Source organism: Nicotiana tabacum, chromosome 17, assembly GCF_000715075.1.
Source record: "Nicotiana tabacum cultivar K326 chromosome 17, ASM71507v2, whole genome shotgun sequence".
NCBI lineage: Eukaryota > Viridiplantae > Streptophyta > Magnoliopsida > Solanales > Solanaceae > Nicotiana > Nicotiana tabacum.
The window spans coordinates 84,685,541-84,693,791 of NC_134096.1; positions in this window are offsets into that span (position 1 = coordinate 84,685,541).

Below are 8,251 nucleotides of genomic sequence, written 5' to 3' on the forward strand. Positions count from 1 at the left end.
ATGCCATGCAAAATTTTTAGGCGATCCGAGTCCGGGCGGCCCGGCCCACTCGCAAGGTGTGGGCATAGCACACGAAAATATGGGAATCGGGAGAAAATCTAGATTTTTGGCCGTAAAACCCAAAAAATGAGGAACGATCATGGAGGGGCGGTGACTATGGTTCCTTAGGTCGTATTTGATGGCCCGGAAAACTTTTAGGCGATCCGGCTCCATGGGACCCTACCTATTGGGAAGGAGTGGGCTAGCACACGAAAATATGGGAATCGGGCAGAATACTAGTTTTTTTGCCGAAAAATGCAAACAATGAGGAACGATCATGGCGGGGCGGTGACTATGGTTTATTAGGTCGTATTTAATGGCGCGTAAAATTTTAGGCTATTCTAGTCCGGGGGTTCCGGGGCCACTTGGAAGGCGTGGGCTATAGCACACGAAAATATGGGAATCGGGCAGAATTCTTATTTTTTGGATGTAAAATGCAAAATATGAGGAACGATCATGGAGGGGCAGTGACTATGGTTCCCTAGGTCATATTTGATGCCCCGAAAAAATTTTAGGCGCTCGGGGTCCGGGGGGACCGGGACCACTCGGAAGGCGTGGGCTATAGCACACGAAAATATGGGAATCGGGCAGAATTCTAGTGTTTACGCCGAAAAATGCAAAAGAATGAGGAACGATCATGGCGGGGCGGTGACTATGGTTCCTTAGGTCGTATTTCATGGCCCGAAATAATTTTAGGCGATCCGAGTCCGGGGACCCCGGCCCACTCGGAAGGCGTGGGCTATTGCACACGAAAATATGGGAATCGGGTAAAATTCTATTTTTTTGCCGTAAAATGCAAAAAGTGAGAAACGTTCATGGTAGGGCGGTGACTATGGTTCCTTAGGTCGTATTTGATGGCCCGGAAAAATTTTAGGCGATCGGGGTCTGGGGGTCCCGGGACCACTTGGAAGGCGTGGGCTATAGCACACGAAAATATGGGAATCGGGCGGAATTCTAGGTTATTGGCCGTAAAACGCAAAACAACGAGGAACGGTCATGGCAGGGCGGTGACTATGGTTCTTTAGGTCGAATTTGATGGCCCGAAAAAATTTAGGCGATCCTAGTCCGGGGTGCACGGCCCACTTGGAAGGCATGGGCTATAGCACACGAAAATATGGGGATCGGGCGGAATTCTAGTTTTTTGGCCGTAAAATGCAAAAAATGAGGAACGATCATGGTGGGGCAGTGACTATGGTTCCTTAGGTCGTATTTGATGCCCCAGAAAAATATTAGGCGATCCGAGTACGGGGGGCTCGGCCCACTCGAAGGCGTGGGCAATAGCACACAATAATATGGTAATCGGGCGGAATTCTAGTGTTTTGGCCGAAAAATGCAAAAAATGAAGAACGATCATGGCGGGGCGGTGACTATGGTTCCTTAGGTCATATTTGAAGGCTGGAAAAAATATTAGGCGATCACAGTTGGGGGGCCTGGCCCACTCGGAAGGCGTGAGCTATAACACACAATAATATGGGAATCATGCAGAATTCTAGTTTTTTGGCCGAAAAATGCAAAAAATGAGGAACGATCATGGCGGGGCGGTGACTATGGTTCTTTAGGTCATATTTGATGGCCCAAAAAAATTTTAGGCGATCGGGGTTCAGGGTGTCCGGGACCACTCGAAAGGCGTGTGCTATAGCACACGAAAATATGGAAATCGGGCGGAATTCTAATTTGTTGGCTGTAAAATGCAAAAAATGAGGAAAGGTCATGGCGGGGCGGTGACTATGGTTCCTTAGGTCGTAATTTATGGCCCAGAAAAATTTTAGGCGATACGGCTTCTTGGGGCCCTTTCCATTGGGAAGGCGTGGGCTATAGCACACGAAAATATGAGAATCGCGTGGAATACTAGTTTTTTGGTAGAAAAACGCAAAAAATGAGGAATGATCATGGCGGGGCAGTGACTATGGTTCCTTAGGTCGTATTTGATGGCCCGGAAAAATTTTAGGCGATCAGGGTCCGGGGGTCCCGGGACCACTTGGAAGGCGTGGGCTATAGCACACGAAAATATGGGAATCGGGCGGAATTCTAGTTTTTAGGCTGAAAAATGCAAAAAATGAGGAACAACCATGGCGGGGCGGTGACTATGGTTCCTTAGGTAGTATTTGATGGCCCGGAAAAATTTTAGGCTATCGGGATCCGGGGGGTCCCCGGACCACTTGGAAGGCATGGGCGCACACGAAAATATGGGAATCGGGCGAAATTCTAGGTTTTTAGCCGTAAAATGCAAAACAACGAGGAACGGTCATGGAAGGGCGGTGACTATGGTTCTTTAGATCGTATTAGATGACCCGGAAAAATTTTAGGCGATCAAGGTCCGGGGGGGGGCGGGGGGGCGGGACCACTCGGAAGGCGTGGGCTATAGCACACGAAAATATGGGAATCGCACGGAATTCATTTTTTTGGCCGAAAAACACAGAAAATGAGAAACGATCATGGCGGGGTGGTGACTATGGTTCCTTAGGTCTTATTCGATGTCCCGGAAAATTTTTAGGAGTTCAGGGTTCGGGGGTCCCTGGACCATTTGGAAGGCATGGGCTATAGCACATAAAAATATGGGAATCGGGAGGAATTCTAGTTTTTTCGCCGTAAAATACAAATAATGAGGAATGGTCATGACGGGGCGGTGACTATGGTTCCTTAGGTTATATTTGATGGCCCGGAAAAATTTTAGGCGATCCGGCTCCGTTGGGCCCTACCCATTGGTAAGGCGTGGGCTATAGCACACGAAAATATGGGAATCGCGCGGATTTTTATGTTTTTAGCCAAAAAACACAGAAAATGAGGAACGATCATGGCGGGGCGGTATTTGTGGTTCCTTAGGTCGTATTTGATGTCCCGGAAAAAATTTAGGAGATCGGGGTTCAAGGGTCCCGGGACCACTTGGAAGGCATGGGCTCTAGCACACGAAAATATGGGAATCGGGCGGAATTCTAGTTTTTAGGCCGAAAAATGCAAAAAAACGAGGAACGATTATGGCTGGCGGTGACTATGGTTCTTTAGTTCGTATTTGATGGCCCGAAAGAATTTTAGGCGTTCCCAGTTCGAGGGGCCCGACCCACTCTATAGCACACGTAAATATTGTAATCGGGCTGAATTCTAGTGTTTTGGCCGAAAAATGCAAAAAATGAGGAACGATCATGGAGGAGCAGTGACTATGGTTCCTTAGGTCGTATTTGATGCCCCGCAAAACTTTTAGGCGATCCGAGTCCGGGGGGCCCGACACACGAAAATATGGGGATCGGGCGAAATTCTAATTCTTTTGCCGTAAAAAGAAAAAAACAAAGAATGGTCATGGCGGGGTGGTGACTATTGCTCCTTAGGTCGTATTGGATGGCCCAGATAACTTTTAGGCGATCCGGATCCGTGGGACCCTACCCATTGGGAAGGCGTGGGCTAGCACACGAAAATATGAGAATCAGGCAGAATACTAGTTTTTTGGCCAAAAAACGCAAACAATGAAGAACGATCATGGCGGGGCGGTGACTATCGTTCCTTAGGTCGTATTTGATGTCCCAGAAAAATTTTAGGCATCGGGGTCAGGCGGTCCCGAGACCACTTGGAAGGCGTGGGATATTAGCACACGAAAATATTGGAATCGGGCAGAATTCTAGTTTTTTCCGAAAATGCAAAAAATGAGAAACCATCATGGCGGGGAGGTAACTATGGTTCCTTAGGTCTTATTTGATGGCCCTAAAAAAATTTAGGTGATCCGTGTCCGAGGGGCCCAGCCCACTCGGAAGGCGTGGGCTATAGCACACGAAAATATGGGAACGGAATTATAGTTTTTTGGCCGAAAAATGCAAAATATGAGGAACGATCATGGCGGCGTAGTGACTATGGTTGCTTAGGTCGTATTTGATGGCCCGAAAATATTTTAGGCGATCGGGGTCCGGGGGTCCCGGGACCAATTGGAAGGCGTGGGCTATAGCACTCGAAAATATGGGAACCGGGCGGAATTCTTGGTTTTTAGCTGTAAAACGCAAAACAACAAGGAACGGTCAAGGCAGGGCGTTGACTATGGTTCCTTAGGTCGTATTTTATGACCCGGAAAAATTTTAGGCGATCAGGGTCCGGGTGTCCCGGGACCTCTCGAAAGGCGGGGGCTATAGCACACGAAAATATGGGAATCGCGCGAAATTCTAGTTTTTTGTCCGAAAAACACAAAAACTGAGGAACGATCATGGCGGGGCGGTGACTATGGTTCCTTAGGTCTTATTTGATGCCCCGAAAAAATATTAAGAGATTGAGGTTCGGGGGTCCCGGGACCACTTGGAAGGCGTGGGCTATAGCACAAGAAAATATGGGAATCGGGCAGAATTCTAGTTTTTTGGCCGAAAAATGCAATAAGTGAGGAACATCATGGCGGGGTGGTGACTATGGTTCTTTAGGTCGTATTTGATGGCCCGAAAATTTTTTAGGCGATCCGGCTCCGTGGGGCCCTACCCATTGGGAAGGCGTGGGCTATAGCGCACGAAAATATGGGAATCGCGCGGAATTCTAGTTTTTTGGCCGAAAAACAACAAATATGATGAACAATCATGGCGAGGCGGTGACTATGGTTCCTTAGGACGTATTTGATGTCCCGAAAATTTTTTAGGAGATCGGGGTTCGGGGGTCCCGGGACCACTTGGAAGGTGTGGGCTCTAGCACACAAAAATATGGGAATCAGGAGGAATTCTAGTTTTTAGGCCGAAAATTGCAAAAAATGAGGAACGATTATGGCGGGGCGGTGACAATGGTTCTTTAGGTTGTATTTGATGGCCCGAAAAACTTTTAGGCGTTCCTAGTCCGGGGGCCCCGGCCTACTCTATAGCACACGAAAATATGGTAATCGAGCAGAATTTTAGTTTTTTGGCCGTAAAATGCAAAAAATGAGGAATAGTCATGACGGGGTGGTGACTACGGTTCCTTAGGTCGTATTTGATGGCTCGGAAAATTTTTTTGGCGATCCGGCTCCGTGGGGCCCTACCCATTGGGAAGGCGTGGGCTATAGCACACGAAAATATGGGAATCATGCGGAATTCTAGTTCTTTGGCTGAAAAACACAAAAAATGAAGAACGATCATGGCGGGGCGGTGACTATGGTTCTCTAGGTCATATTTGATATCCCAGAAAAATTTTAGGAGATCGGGGTTCGGGCATCCCGAGACCACTTGGAAGGCGTGGGCTCTTGCACATGAAAATATGGGAATCTGGCGGAATTCTAGTTTTTAGGCTGAAAAATGCAAAAAATGAGGAACGATTATGGCGGGGCGGTGACTATGGTTCTTTAGGTAGTATTTGATGGCCTATAAAAATTTTAGGCGTTCCCAGTCCGGGGGGCCCGACCCACTCTATAACACACGAAAATATGGTAATCGGGCGAAATTCTAATTTTTTGGCCGAAAAATGCAAAAAATGAGGAATGATCATGGCGGGGCGGTGACTATGGTTCCTTAGGTCGTATTTGATGGCCCAGAAAAATTTTAGGCGATCGGGGTCCGAGGGTCCTGAGACCGCTTTGAAGGCGTGGGCTATAGCACACGAAAATCTGGGAATCGGGCGGAATTCTAGTTTTTTGGCCGAAACACGCAAAAAGTGAGGAACGATCATGGAGGGGCGGTGACTATGGTTCCTTAGGTCTTATTTGATGCCACGCAAAATTTTTAGGCGATCCGAGTCCGGGCGGCCCGGCCCACTCGCAAGGTGTGGGCATAGCACACGAAAATATGGGAATCGGGAGAAAATCTAGATTTTTGTCCGTAAAACCCAAAAAATGAGGAATGATCATGGCGGGGCGGTGACTATGGTTCCTTAGGTCGTATTTGATGGCCCGAAAAACTTTTAGGCGATCCGGCTCCATGGGACACTACCTATTGGGAAGGAGTGGGCTAGCACACGAAAATATGGGAATCGGGCGGAATACTAGTTTTTTCGTTGAAAAATGCAAACAATGAGGAACGATCATGGCGGGGTGGTGACTATGGTTTATTAGGTCGTATTTAATGGCGCGTAAAAGTTTAGGCGATTCTAGTCCGGGGGTTCCGGGGCCACTTGGAAGGCATGGGCTATAGCACACGAAAATATAGGAATCGGGCAGAATTCTTATTTTTTGGATGTAAAATGAATATTATGAGGAACGATCATGGAGGGGTAGTGACTATTGTTCCCTAGGTCATATTTGATGCCCCGAAAAACTTTTAGGCGATCGGGGTCCGGGGGGACCATGACCACTCGGAAGGCGTGGGCTATAGCACATGAAAATATGGGAATCGGGCAGAATTCTAGTGTTTACGCCGAAAAATGCAAAAGAATGAGGAACGATCATGGCGGGGCGGTGACTATGGTTCCTTAGGTCGTATTTTATGGCCCGAAATAATTTTAGGTGATCCGAGTCCGGGGACCCCGGCCCACTCGGAAGGCGTGGGCTATTGCACACGAAAATATGGGAATCGGGTAGAATTCTATTTTTTTGCCGTAAAATGCAAAAAGTGAGAAACGATCATGGTAGGGCGGTGACTATGGTTCCTTAGGTCGTATTTGATGGCCCGGAAAAATTTTAGGCGATCGGGGTCTGGGGGTCCCAGGACCACTTGGAAGGCGTGGGCTATAGCACACGAAAATATGGGAATCGGGCGAAATTCTAGGTTATTGGCCGTAAAACGCAAAACAACGAGGAACGGTCATGGCAGGGCGGTGACTATGGTTCTTTAGGTCGAATTTGATGGCCCGAAAAATTTTTAGGCGATCCTAGTCCGGGGTGCACGGCCCACTTGGAAGGCATGGGCTATAGCACACGAAAATATGGGGATCGGGCGGAATTCTAGTTTTTTGGCCATAAAATGCAAAAAATGAGGAACGATCATGGCGGGGCGGTGACTATGGTTCCTTAGATCGTTTTTGATTGCCCTAAAAAATTTTAGGCGATCGGGGTCCGGGTGTCCCGGGACCACTTGGAAGGCATGGGCTATAGCACACAAAAATATGGGAAACGGTCGGAATTCTAGTTTTTTTGCCGCAAAATGCAAAAAATGAGGAACGATCATGGAGGGACAGTGACTATGGTTCCTTAGGTCGTATTTGATGCCCCGCAAAACTTTTAGGCGATCCGAGTCCGGGGGGCCCGGCACACGAAAATATGGGAATCGGGCGAAATTCTAATTCTTTTGCCGTAAAAAGAAAAAAACAAAGAATGGTCATGGCGGGGTGGTGACTATTGCTCCTTAGGTCGTATTGGATGGCCCAGAAAACTTTTAGGCGATCCGGATCTGTGGGACCCTACCCATTGGGAAGGCGTGGGCTAGCACACGAAAATATGGGAATCAGGCAAAATACTAGTTTTTTGGCCAAAAAATGCAAACAATGAGGAACGATCATGGCGGGGCGGTGACTATCGTTCCTTAGGTCGTATTTGATGTCCCAGAAAAATTTTAGGCGATCGGGGGTTCCAGTACCAGTTGGAAGGCATGGGTATAGCACACGAAAATATGGGAAACGGGCGGAATTCTAGTTTTTTGGCCGAAAAATGCAAGAAATGAGGAACAATCATGGCGGGGCGGTGACTATGGTTCCTTAGGTCGTATTTGATGGAACGGAAAAATTTTAGGCGATCCGTGTCCGGGAGGCCCGGCCCACTCGCAAGACGTGGGCTATAGCACATGAAAAATGGGAATCTGGAGAAATTCTAATTTTTTGGCCAAAAAATTCAAAAAATGAGGAACGATCATGGAGGGGTGGTGACAATAGTTTCTTAGGTCGTATCTGATGGCCCGAAAAAATTTTAGGCGATCCGAGTTCGGGGGGCCAGACCCACTTGGAAGGAGGGGGAATCACACGGAATTCTAGTTTTTTGGCCGAAAAATGCAAAAAATGAGGAACGATCATGGCGGGGTGGTGATTATGGTTCCTTAGGTCATATTTGATGGCTCGTAAAAATTTTAGGCGATCGGGGTCCGGGGGGCCCGGGACCACTCGGAAGACGTGGGATATAACACACGAAAATATGGCAATCGCGCGGAATTCTAGTTTTTGGCCGAAAAATGCAAAAAATGAGGAACGATCATGGCGGGGCGGTGACTGTTGTTCCTTAGGTCATATTGGATGGCCCAGAAAAATTTTAGGGCATCGGGGTTTGTGGGTCCTGGGAACACTTGGAAGGCATGGGCTATAGCGCACGAAAATATGGGAATCGGGCGAAATTCTAGTCTTTTGGCCGTAAAATTCAAAAAAT